Source organism: Crotalus tigris, unplaced genomic scaffold (genome assembly GCF_016545835.1).
Source record: "Crotalus tigris isolate CLP2741 ecotype Arizona unplaced genomic scaffold, ASM1654583v1 scf7180000017630.2799268, whole genome shotgun sequence".
NCBI classification, from domain to species: Eukaryota; Metazoa; Chordata; class Lepidosauria; order Squamata; family Viperidae; genus Crotalus; species Crotalus tigris.
Window position 1 is genome coordinate 300,654 of NW_024096524.1, and position 14,236 is coordinate 314,889.

The 14,236-nt window shown below is 37.5% G+C and overlaps 1 protein-coding gene across 1 annotated transcript in view; it reads left to right on the forward strand.

The window, feature by feature from the left end:
- Positions 1–6,097: 6,097 nt before the first annotated feature.
- The window catches only part of ZNF407 (zinc finger protein 407), a 366,378-nt gene continuing 358,239 nt past the window's right edge, over positions 6,098–14,236 (forward strand). The window contains exon 1 of the mRNA XM_039334397.1: positions 6,098–6,524. The gene's annotated coding sequence lies outside the window, so the exon portion shown is untranslated. The remainder of the gene's footprint in view (positions 6,525–14,236) is intronic.

Below are 14,236 nucleotides of genomic sequence, written 5' to 3' on the forward strand. Positions count from 1 at the left end.
ATCCTACAATAGTGTTCCCCAATCTTTGCGGCTTGGCAGTCCCGCTGGGGGAGGGGAGAGGGGAAACTGGGCCACCTGAGCAGTGACTTGCACCCAGCCCTTGCATGGGTGGCGAGCTGGTGCATACGCAGCTCGACTTGCACAAGCAGTGGGCTGGCACGCACACATGCAAGTGCCTGCTAGCTTGCTGCTTGAGCAAGTTGAGCTGTGTGTGTACGTGCATGCTCTCCAACTAGCTATTCATGTGGCCTAATTCCAAATAGGCCATGGTCTAGTAGTGGGTCACAGCCCGGGAGTTGGGCACCCGTTCTACAATATTCATAATTGCAAGGCTCATGAATAGCCCAATTAGACTTAAAATTCCCATGAAAAATATAGGTTTATATAGCACACAATCTCTCATGTATTCCTGGGCAAAATTACAGGTTTTTTTTAATTGCCCATTTGTCATAATTGCCACGTTCCACATTTCTTTCTCTTAGAATACTTGTGGCTGCTATTTAAAAAGAAGCTGCCTCTATTCAAGGATTAATGTTTTTGTGACATCAGTGATTTTTTTACATGTAGGTTTTACATGTAGGAGTAGGAGGGAAGTAGGAGTCATTTGCAGAGTGAAATACTGTCTGCACCAGCAAAATTTAAGTATCTGATTTGTTTACTTAGAATAGGAGCCATACGAAAGCTAGTTTTCCTAGGTTTTGCAATCACAGATGAGAGCCAGATCTCAGAGTAGAGACATCAGGTGAACAAGTAACAACTACTCAGCTTGTACGCCATGAAACACAGTACGCTTAATGTGGGAGGAAGACTTACACCAAGTGTAAGCTGCTCCAACTGGGCAGCTTTGGAGGCTGAGGCTACACATTATGTTTTAAAGGACTAGCAACTGCAGTAATTGGGGAGTAATGCAACGTGAGGGATCTAGATGACATATGTTGTATTCAGAATTTCATTTTTTCAAGTATTTGAAAAGATTATTTTTTTCTTAAGTTATATTATACATGTTTTAGGTTGTTTATGGTAGTTCTCATGACCTTCCCACTTCAATAAGATGAGAAATTGATCGCCAATCTTCTGCAGCTTTAATCAGGAGCTCCAGGACAAAAAGGGCCTTGAAATTTGTATACAGATGATGCTGAAGGTTATTCACCACTGACATATAGAAACCCACCTGCTGTTTCAGTTTAAACCAATTGCCTATCTAGCCCTGATAGCAGTGGTTCTTTAACTTTCTTTTAGAATTATAAAGGAAATTCACATATTCAATTAATGTCAAATGATTAATTGGTCCCTTGCTAAGAGCCTAGCTACATGGAAAAATAACAGCCAAACAATACTGGATCACACAGTATCTGCTTGGAAATGTGGTTGGTGAATGTAAATCAAATGATTTGATCAAATGGTTTATAATTAACATATTGTTTGGGCAGCTAAACAAACAAGAGAAGTTGAAGTAAACATGAAGATAAATGACTTGTGCAGAGAACATTAGTATTCTCAACTGTTGACTCGGCTTCCAATGACAAGATGAGAGAATTCTTCTACTGTTTGGTTCTGCAGCTATGTTGACATGTCCTTTTATCTTCTTATGCGCAATTGTCAAAGATGTATGAGACATGTTTAGAACAGATGGAACATGTTCCTACTCATATCCTTAGCAGTTTGGGAGATTTCCTTAAGTACAACTAGAGGGCTGTTTCCAGAGGTCTTATTGTGCAATAGCTAGACTCATAAGGAATGCAACACTAATCTGCAGCAGGAAAGACTGTCCCTGAACTAGACGGCTGAAGTTTTGTATTCTTACCATATTGATTTTATTCTTTATTTAAAACTTCCTTTCCCCTTAAAAATAAAGGCATTTATTCTGTAACAAAAACATTGGAATTGTTTTTTTAACTAATATTTCTTTGAAGCTAAGAAGGCAGCACTGAGGCTGTATTAAAACGAGTTTGAACCTATGAGCTGCTTTATAACAAGATATTTTTTTTCTTATTTAGAAAGAGGTCAAGGAGGAAAAGTTCAATCTTTTCTTATCTACATTGCTTCTCAGTTAGAATAAAGTCACTTGGGTATATTTCTCTGGAAATTTAACAATAATCATAGAGGGATATGCACATTGCTTAAATAACCCAAGGTAGGATACTGTATATACTTGCAGATAAGCCAAGAATTTTAAATGCCAAAATACCCCTCCAAATTGGGTTCAGTTTATCCGTGGATAGACCCATTTGTCACTAGTTTTTTTCTTCAGCTTTTAAAAAGTGCATATATAGTATATACTCAATGATAAAAAACCCTCCAAAATCTATATTGTCCACCTCCTATTTCATATTTTATCAACAGACTCTTGTGAATCTCATTAAGTAGGAATAAGGTTGTTTATTATTTCAAAAATATATGGCTTTAAAGTTTTTTTTTTAAATTCAGGAAGAATATAGAATGTGACATAATACCTTCAAAAATATAAGCTACACATATTCCTATTGACATGTTTTCCCATATGCAAAAATGCCTTTTTCAGAAACCAAATCTAATATTTATTTATTAAATTTATATCCTACTCATCTTGTCATCTTGCCCAGCTGACTCTAGGCAACTTACAATGTAATAAAAGTAGAAATATAAAAACAATTATAAATGTAAGAATTTAAATGACAAGAATTAAAAATAAAAAACCAAAAGCTTGAATGGAATAGGGGTGGTGCCTTCTCTATCACTGCATCAACTACTTCCAGCCTCAAGTATTTGGGCACCACCCCAACCGGCAGGTTGTAACAGGTTATATATCATACATTACTTTTAAATAACCATAACAAGCTTTCAAAATTTCATTATTCATGCACAATGCAATTTTTCAATGGAATACTTATACGTAATGATAAGGCTCTGAATGCTGGAACTTAACTTGTACCAAAAAATACAATCTGAAGGTCTTCTTCAAATTTCCTTATAAAAGATATGATAGATAAATGTGCTTATATTATTTGGTACCTGTTATTGGGAATGTGTTTTGTTCAAGACTACCATATTATGTTGCTAAAGTTTGATTCAACATATAGAGCTTAATGGATTTAACACGAGTAGTTTATGTTTATACCACAATGCAGGAGTATTAATTGGTTAAATTAATGGAATATTTTCAAACATCAAGAGGATGAGGACCTATTTTTGAACATTCCTCATTGAAAGCTACCAGGTCCTGCAGCACTTCTAGCCCACCCATCTTGACTTGATGGAATGATATTTTTCCCCTTGAACATTCAAATTATGTTCAGAAACTCAAAACATGATTCAGTTGCATGTATAAAAGAGACTTCATGGGCTACATAGATACATATCCAGTATCTTCACAGATGTGCACCTATTAAATAAAATAGTAAAGAGGCCATTTATATGACAATCTTTATACTGAATTTATCACTACTATATTGGTATACTAATATTATACTGTAGAATGGTTAAAAATAATTGTATCATATGAACGATGAAAAAATAATTCCTTATAAGCCTAAATGATAAATGAATTAATCTAATTTAAAAATGTAGCCCAAGAAGGCTAAATATATAAAATATATAAAAATGAAAAGAAAAGCAATCCCAGGAGTTTCGTCCCTATTACCTTGCACTGTAATAAGGAAAAGGAATGAATTTCAGTATTTTCATTTTGTAAACTTGTGACTCTTCTATTAATTTCTCTTATTCTATAATGCTACTTACAAATGACATATAACAATTTAAGAACATTTGCTAGAAACAAATTCTGTTTTATAAAAAAAGAAGCACTGATGAATTATCTATGTCCACTGTACACCCTCTACTGGCTACATGAGGTTTTACAGAATTTTTTCTTTTTACAGAATTCCAATCCTATATATTTTTATTAGAACTAGTATTGCTATACAGGTAGTCCTCGATTTACAACAGTTCATTTAGTGACCGCTCAAAGTTACAATGGCACTTTAAAAAATGATTAATGATCATTTTTCAGTTGCGACCTTTGCCATATCCCCATGATCACCTGATCAAAATTCAGATGATTGGAAACTGGTTCATATTTATGACCGTTGCTGTGTTTCATGTGATCACTTTTTGCGACTTTCTGACAATCAAAGTCAATGGGGAAGCCTGATTTACTTAACAATCGAGTTGTTAACTTATCAACTGCAGTGATTCACAGTTCTTAAGTGCAGTTGTTAAGTAACACAGTTATTAAGTGAATCTGGCTTCCCCATTGACTTTGCTTGTCAGGTTGATAGAGGTGATCACATGGCCCCAGGATATTGCAACTGTCATAAATACACGCCAGTTGCCAATGGGGGTGCTGCAATGGTTGTAAGTCAAGGACTACCTGTATACTAGAACCACGCTTTGAATACAACACAGAATAAACTAATATAATCTCATAAATGAATGAAATAGCAGAGACAAATTACCTTCACATTATATGTGAATAAATATTCCCACCCAAGTTATGTAGCACAATCAGTTGCTGTATCTACTGTATCAGAGAATCTGTGTACAAAAGTTTTTTCCTCACTGATGAGATACCAAATTCATACAAACACAGTGCTAGCCTACCAGAAAATTTCATGCTATTGCATGGTATTCACTTCTAATATTTGCTGTTAACTTTGCTATTAGCTGATTTAAATGAATAGACTGAATTGAGATACAGTCATGTGAAAAAGAAAGCACATCCTCTTTGAGTTCTATGGTTTTACACATCTGGACATAGTAAAAATCATCTGGTCCCTAGTAGTTCTTAAAAGTAGATAAATACAACCTCCGATGTATTTACTCATGACATATTACACCATATCATCATTTTACAAAAAGAAAGCCCGAATGGAGAAGCTGCGTGTGAAAACTAAGTACACCTTATGATTCAATAGCTTGTAGAGCCACTTTTAGCACAAATAATTTGAAGTAATTGTTTTCTTTGACATCAGTCTCTGACATCATTGTGGAGGAATTTTGACCTATTCTTCTTTACAACATTGCTTCAGTTCACTGAGGTTCCCAAGCATTTGTCCCACCATAGCATTTTAATTGGGTTAAGATCTGGACTTTGACTGGGCCATTGCAACATCTTGATTCTTTTCTTTTTCAGCTATTCTGTTGTAGATTTACTGATATGCTTGGGATCGTTATCCTGTTGCATGACCCAATATCAGCCAAACTTTAGCTATCAGACAGATGGCCTCACATTTGATTCTAGAGCAGGGGTCTTCAAACTTGGCCCTTTTATGACTTGTGGACTTAACTCCCAGAATTCCTCAGCCAGCCAAGTTTGAAGACCCCTGTTCTAGAGTATTTTGGTATGTTGAGGAATTCATAGTCAACCCAATCCTTTGGCTGCAAAAGAAGCCCAGATCATCATCTCTCCACCACGGTGCTTGGCAGTTGGTATATTTGTGCTGATATGCTGTATTTGGCTTTTGGCAAACGTGGCACTGTGCATCATGGCCATGTGCCTCCACTTTGGTCTTGTCTGTCAGTGCCCCACAAGTCTTATGATTTGTTTAGCTGCAACTTTGCAAGATTAAGCCTTGCTACCGTGTTCTTTTTAGAGAGAAGAGGCTTTTTCCTGGCCACCCTTCAAAACAAGCCATACTTGTTCAGCCTTTTTCTAATGGTACTGTCATGAACTTTAACACACTAACCAGAGTCTGAGAAGTCACTCTGGGATTTTTGGCAATTTCTCTGGGCATTGCAGTCTGACCTCGGGGTAAATTTGCTGAGACGTCCACTCCTGGGAAGATTGGCAACTGTCTTGAACCTTTTCCATTTGTGAATAATCTTCCTTATAGTAGAATGAAGGATTTTCAGCTCTCTGGAAATGGCCTTATAACCCTTCCCAGACTGATGGGCAGCAACAATGGCTCTTCTAAGATCACTGCTGATATTTTTCCTGACATGGTGTTAACGCACGTTTCAATGCAGGAGACCACCAAACCGCCCCTCCCTACCCCCCCCCCCCCAATTTCAGCTTTTATAGAAATAGTCACAAGTGGCGAGCCAGCCGTCAGCTTCACTGCCCCAGAGGAAGCCTCCAAGTACCTTTTTCCCCCCAAAATTTTATTTATAATACAGTTAGAAAACATTGGATACAACGTGAGTCATCCAGTATATACACTCTTATCAAATCATTCCACATTTTACAATCGATTCTTCATTTCTAGATATACGCCTAAGTTTTATATACAGTACTTATTCTAAAACAAGTATCTTTAAATAATAGAACAGAATTAGAACGGAGTTTTTTATTGCCCCTTATGTATTCTTTATTGGCCTGTTTTTTAACGGAACGTTTTTAACATTAAAAAACAAACAAAAACAAAATCGCACGCCTCCCCATCCAGCTCTTGCCACGGGAGCTGTCACGACGTTTCCGGTTTTCCCGCCCACACCTGTCGTAGGACGTTACGTAGGACGTTCCTACAGTGACGTCTGACGGCGATTCTACGGCACGCCACTTGTGACCAAGATCATCACAAGCGGAGGAAGACGGCTCCCCCCTCCCGGTAAGCCAAGACCAACGGTTGGCGGTTACCGCGCGTTGCAGGAAGGGCCTCCGCATGCGACTATTATAGGAGTCAATCTGTGGATCAGATGGTTTCCCCAGACTTTCGCGGGACCTTTTTCGTTTCCGTAGGGCTTTTTGGGCCTTTCTGCTGCCGTCGTTTCTCCCACCCACCCCCCTTCCTCCTCTCAGTAAAGGGCTGGGAGGTTAAAAAAAATACACAAGTTTTTGGCCAATCAGTACTGGTTGCCGCCATCCGAGGTTGATGAACGAATTTCTGAGTGGTTGGGCGAGGAGGGCGGGAATATAAATGCACATAGCGATTGGCTAAGGCGGCAAGATTTCTTGCCCATATTTTAAGGGGGGGGGGAAAAGGGGTCACGTCTCGAGTGCGCATGCGAGGGAATCATTAGGACTTCTGTCTGTCGTACTGCGCAAGTATTAGGTGCCACGGCTCTTCTCCAAAAGTGTGAAAGCAAAGCACCTGAGAAGTTTTTGGAGAGTTTTTAAATAGTAGTTCAGTGAGGCCTAACGGTTCTTTGCGCGGCCCAGGACTTATCCGTTAGGTCTATTAAAGAGACTGCAAAAATCCGGACCGCAGAAATCTGGGCGACCATGAAGGAGCAGTAAAAAGTTCAGAAAACATTATTTTTCTGCTGCTATCTGGAAATAGTTTCTAGGCACAAATGTAGACCGTCTTGAGTTATTTAGTGCAGGGGCCTCCAAACTTGACAATTTTTAAGACTTGTGGACTTCAAGTCCCAGAATTCCTCAGCCAGCCATAGCTGAAGTCCAGTAGTCTTAAAAGGTTGCCAAGTTTGGAGGCCCCTGATCTAGAGAATAGTCATAAATGAATTGCTTAGAGCAATGTTACTCTATCTTGGTAACTTTAAGATGTTTTAGATCTTGGCAGTTTTAAGATTTTGGGAATTGAAGGCAGCACACCTTAAACTTGCGAAGATGGAGCATGAGCATACACACTCTGGCTAGTTGGCCATCGTTATGTCAAGATTTCTGCCAAAGTCTGTTTTATGAGTGGAGCCAGATGAATGTTGTGTACTTCTCAACTGAATTAAAAAAGAGTGCAGCATTATGGAACATTTGGCTTGCAATAAAGATCCTTTTTCAATATTTTTAAAACATACTCAGGTGTGCTCTTTTGACACTAAAAATTTGTGGCAACATTTGGATGAGCTCTGGGGCTTTCCTTGCAGAAGTTTGGATGGCTGCAGATTGTGGTTCAGTAATATACTGCTAAAAATATGCAGGCACTGAAACCTAATGAAATTTTAATAAATTAATGATCGAGGAAAGATACAGTATTGGTGACCTACAATTATGTTTGTGTTAAGGGCCTTGCTTCCTAGATTGCTCTCTTCAAAACAGCCCAAAGCAGTGCTGGTACAGAACAGAACAACCAGAGCAATTCCATACCTGGAGTAAAAGGTCAACTGGTTTCAATAGATTCTTTCATATTATCATAGCTTTCTGAAACAGAAGAATCTGCATATGTTCTTCAATTCTTTCATAATTCCTATTAAGAATACAATTGTAGTAATAGATGATGACCTATGATGGGTGTCAAACTCGCCATGTCACATGACATGTCGTGACGTATCGCGACTTTTTCCCCATTGCTGGAGCTGGGATGGGCGCAGTTTCAGCATGATGCATCCGGCCCATGGGCTGGCAGTTGACACCACTGATCTATGAGATTGATGGTAATAATTATCAACATCCAAATAATGAGATGTCACCAATAGTGACTAGGTATTATAAGGAAAAAGCCTGAATCCTGATACTACCTGAATGTATCTGTGTGGTTTTCTTGGAAACAGAATATAAATGCTTTGTCATTTATATCATGCAACATGATTTTTGACTTCCCAATATGATTAGGGACTTTAAAAAAAGTGCTTGGGAAGAGCTAAAATTTGATGTCGATGTACATCTTGAATAAAAATAGATGTAGTTTTGCACAGTAGAGAATTTATTATGAAATATATCATTCAGCTTACCTAGATCCCTCACGTATGTTGCTTGAATTAGTGGTAAAGATTTGCCTTAAGGTTTGTGCAGTACTCAATTTTTCTGGGAAAATTAATTCTTTGGAGTACATAGGGATGCTCACATAGCACCTACTGGAAACTTCTTACAGCATCTGTACTTTTTCCCAGGGTTCTGTGGCTGCAACAAAATATTCTGGGTTTAAGAATTCACTGACAGGTATTGTGTGTGGATTTCAAAACACCTTTTTTTTCTTTGAACCCAAGATGCTACATAATCCCAGTCTGTATTTTAAAAAATAGTAACCATACATACTGCATTTATTGGCATGATGCAGTTAGTGATAGAACCATCCAACATGCTGCATGGTTTTTTTTATGCACTCCAAATGATGGAACCTGCTCAGGTATCTGTGTGAAAATGTGTTTTACTTTAGAGATATTAGTACTTGTGCTTTAAATGCACGTGATTTAGTGAAATTCCGTAGCTATGTAAAATGTATTATAACATATTTTCTGGGGCAGGAAGATCTTTTTTTTTAATAATTTTTTATTTTTCCAAACTCTCTCCCATACATATTCCGTGATATTTATCAGATGTTAACATACATTCTTTTTACATTCATATATAAGATACTTTTAATAAAATGAAATAAATACATACACATGACTTTTGGTGTTGCTCGCCCATTTCCCCTTTCACTGTATCCACACTCCTTCTTCTCTACCTTCTTTCTCCCTTTCTTCTCTTCCCTACTTCCCTCTTCTTCTGGGCAGGAAGATCTTGCTGCAGTGACTCATGCTTAGACTACTGCAATGTGCTCTGTATGTGGCTGCTTTTGAAGCTGCAGTTGGCTCCAAATGCAGGGGCCCTTGTGCTGACTGAGGTTTGCTGATATGCCAGTGCTACTGGCCTTGCACTGGTTGGTGGCAACCTGCTTCCTGGTGAAGTGTAAAATGCTGGAACTAAGCCCCAAAGTGCTACATGGCTTGGCACCTAGTTATGTACAGGATGCCATCCTTTCATTGGAATTGGCCTGGCCAGTTTGGGAAAAACTATTAGCAGTGCCAAACTTCAAGGAGGTGAGGGGGACCAAGACTAAACAATGCTGCTTTTAAATGGCTATGCCTATTATTTGGAATGATGGTTATACAAAGATAACCTTAGTGAAGGAGTACAAGAACTGTTAAGAAAATTAAATGGCAACTTATCCTGGGAGAAATTCAAAACAACTGCTTAGATTTTGCTTAGTACGCTAGGAGATAGAGGGATATTCTGGCAGGCTTTTGAGAGCCTGTAATTATACCCTACTTCAGTAAAGTGACATTCTCAAAATCCTTGCTCTTCTCTTTCCTGACTTGGCCTACCTCAAAGAGTTCTGCCTAAAACAGGACTGTGCATTTGGGCTTTGATTCCATCTTGGTTTGCTTATAATTTGGTTTGGTTAAATTTATTTTACTCTGTGTTGATTTATTTGCAGATCTCTTATTTGTATACTTTATTGTATAATTTTTAATGTATCTTTCCTATAAATCGCTGAAAAAATCTTTGGCATTCTGTAAATGTAATAATAATAATGGTTGTGGTTTCAAGTAATCGTATAGTTCAAGTAACAAACAATATCAAGCTTTTAGTGCTATATTGAAGCAATCTTATTTTAAAGCAATTGCAAATGTACTTACAGTACTTTAACTTGCCTATCTTTTATGCCCTGTTAAATCTTAGTGATACATATTGCACAAGGACAAACATAATGAAAATTTTTAGGCGATTTTATGAAACAAACTAGGTTCCCCAATCTGGGCATAACCCAGTGAGTGGATTTTAATACTCAGAATTCCTCAGCCAGCATGTCTTTGGTGGCAGATCAGAATCAAAGCCAGTACTCTTGCAGGTCATTTACATTAAAAAAGATTGGTACAGAGTTTTTAAAGCATACATATTTTTCTTGAATGAAGTTGGTGATGTTTTAACTCATTTTAAGGATGTCTTTGAAAAAAATGTTTGTCATGCAAGCTATCTGAAAAATTAATTTGAAATGTATTTATTTAATAACTCTAACATATATGCACATATTATATGTCCATGTAGTTCTCTTGGCAACAATGCAGAAGTGGTTTGCCTTTGCCTTCTGGAAATTGTTTATTTACTGACTTCCCAAACTAGACTATGACCCTATATTTCCTCGTGATATCCCCTCCAAACGTTCAGTTTACTGAGGGTTAAATTGAGCGAGCAGGTTTAGTTGCTACATCTTTGTATTCTTTCTCATACTTATGAAGGAATTAGGTGTGTGGCCTTCTATACAGTTTTCTGCTACAAATTCATTAGGAATAAAACTGTACCTAAAGTTGGATTGCATCAGGAAGATGCATTTAATCTATAATTAAAGTATGGCGGTTGCTGTAGATGTTGTTCTTTCTTTTGGAAAAAAGCAGTTAGTTAAAAGTAGTCTGGAAATTGTTTAATTCAGAATGTATTTTTCTGCATGGAAAGGACATGGGTATATGGTTACCAAACATCCAGTCTAAGGAGAACATGCCCCTCCTTTTTGTCCTCATCCCTGCACCTAAATAATATCTGATCTTCTGAGTAGCTACAAACTCTCTCTTCCTGAACAGCTTTTTTCCAGAGCTGGTCCAGCCACAGAAATACTAGCAACAACAACAACAACAACAAACAGCAGTTAATAATTACAGGAAAAGAATAAAATCAGCTTATACCATAATATATTTACAATTGCAATGAAGATAACGTTATCCTATTATAAAAGCCTAAACGTATGTCATCTTAATTTTATTCATATTATTTACTGTCTCCAAGAGTTCAAAGTGGATTATATGGGAGTCTCTTTTCGCTTTATCCTTAAAAAAATAATCCTTTGAGGTAGATTGGTCCTCAGCTACTTTCAAGGGCAAGACCTAGGTATGGATGAAGCCAATCTTCCAGTGAAGGAGAAAAGTAAGAGTTGGTAGAACTGCTTTTGTTCTCTAGTAAGAACTGTTAAAAGATTAAAGGCTAAAATAAATATTAAGCCTTAACTCCCTTCACTCTAAAGGATTCAGATCAATTTCCCCATTTTTGGAGGATTTAAAGAGGGAGATCCTAAAAATATACAAAGTAAAAGAAAAGTCTCAAATGTTGCCCACGCTAAGGTCAGGAAGACCTGTTAGCTTTTTGTAAGACTCTGGCTGCCTGCATGAAGCTGGGATCCTAAAAATGTTAGGAGCCCTGTTACCTGGAGAATTACTGTAAGCTTTGCTTGACTATATGTACAGTGCTTTTGTGGTTTTAATTATTGTAATATTGTTTGTTGCCCAAAGTTAATTGGATGGAGATGGGCAGTTATAGAAATTTGAATGAATGAATGAATGAACGAATGAACAAACAAACAAATAAACAAATAAGGTCATACTGGGCAAAAATTTAGTTCCAGGGTTGCTTTTTGCATACAATCATTTCTGTTTGTTGAGATTGTCAATGGAATTCCTGTTCCATGATAAGGAAATGTAAGATCGCTGGCCTTTACTTAAATTTGAGATACCATTAAGTCTAATCAGGCAACTCAAACTGAGACTTCTTGAGGAAATAGTGGTTTAATTGATCAAGTAAAACAGCTGGATGGCAAACAGTCTGGAATGCTGGCAGAGGTACATCCAGAAGTGCCATACCTTAGAAAGTTAGTAGCATTGCTTTATAAACTTTGTTAGCCAATCAAAATCAGACAACAAAGCCACTGCATTATAAGGAAGATATCAATCATTCCTGTACACTCCTTTATTCCCTCCTTCAGTACATCCCATTCATGTACATGTTTCCCACACTTGCATGAAATTTGTCCCTGACCCAAATGCTGATTGCATAAGCGAGATAGCAATAGTTAGGCTAAACAATTTATTTTAATAATATTAATAATAATAATAATAAAGTTGGAAGAGACCTTGGAGGTCATCGAGTCCAACCCCCTGCTCAGGCAGGAAACCTACACCAGTTTGGACAAATGGCTGTCCAGTCTTTTCTTAAAAACTTCCAGTGTTGGAGCATTCACCGCTTCTGGAGGCAGGTTGTTCCATTGGTTAATTGTTCTAACTGTCAGAAAGTTTCTCCTTAGTTCTAAGTTGCTTCTCTCCTTGATTAGTTTCCATCTGTTGCTTCTTGTCCTGCCTTCAGGCGCCTTGGAGAATAGCTTGACTCCCTCTTACAGACCCTTCACTACTAACAGAAATGCCTTTAGTGCTAACTCCAGATTTTTTTAATAAGCAGTAGTGCCCTGAATAGAGCTAATCTCAATGGCAGCAAAGAGGTTCAAAAACCTCTAATAATGCACTGATTGTCTGGCCTGGGGCTTTGACATTTTCACATGGTTTATCCATGTGATCTTACCTTATGGATCATCCTATGATCATGCTGTCATTTTATCATATACTGCTTTGAATGATTTGTGCACAAAGTGTTAGGTATTTCTAAGAACAAAATCTTAAACAAAACTGGGATTTTTATATGGGGATTGTAGAGGACAAGGCTTATAGATATAGGGTATTGATTTTGGCAAGTTTCACTTATTTTTCTGGCCACAAGTTCAAGGGAAAAATGATACTTTCTTCCCCCTTTCCCAATTTGGCTGAGAATCTAAAGAAGGAAGGATTTGGCAACCGTACATACATCTCTTCTGTTGGTTGGTTCAGTTGCCCTCTAACTTGAAGTATAGGTCCATAGTGCAAGTGCATAATAATCCTTATTAAGAGGTAAGCATATTTACTAATAGTTTTCTATTGCAGTTGAACAGGCAGGTAGCTTAGATTTATGGTAAATCTTCTAGTGAGGACAACATATCACCACTTCTGATGCTTATTTGAAGATTGCTTTTTGAATTTGCTGTGTGTGCACACGTTGCGCTCATGTAGTTAGCAGTACTACGGAAAGGATCCAAATAGAAAATGACAGTTTGGTAACAAACCTCCCAAGGTTCATGAATTTTATTATTACATACATGAAACTTTTGAATTTTTGACAACTTGTTTTCTTTCAAGAGGAGGAATATTATAGGATAAGTATGAATTGCACTGTAGAATTCTAGAATTTAGATGAAAGGAAAACTACAGTGCCTAGAATGTTATTCTTCTCAGCTAAGCTGTTTGGCATTCCCAGTGAACGTTCATTCATGTACAGTAGTTCTCTTTAGGGACTGGATGATTTCAGAGATTGGTTGCTAATGACGGGGGTAGCATCGTTTTCCATTTTTCTTCTTTCCACATATGGAGGCCGCACCCACCCCAGCTCCAGCAATGCAAAAAAAGCCGCAATACGTCGTGATATGTCACGTGACCCAGCGAGTGTGACACTCTTGTTCTACAGTATATGTGTTTCCATTTCTTGGCAACATCCTTCGATTTTACCTGATATACTGCAATAAAACACTAGGATAGTATTTGTATGCTATTTATATTTTTATATAGGATTGAAAGCACATTATAAATGAATAAATAAACCATACAGTAAAAACGCTTGAGATGGAATAGACTTACATGAAGTGAATTTTAATTTTTTTCCCAGGAAAATGGGGTATGTGCTGCAGTTTCCAATAAGCATGCATGTAAATGGAAGTTATACTGCCAAGTAATCATGATGAAACCATGGTGGAAGGCAAAGGGCTTTCTAAAACAAGGTCATCTTGATTTATAAAACAAGATCTTCAGTGTACTTTAA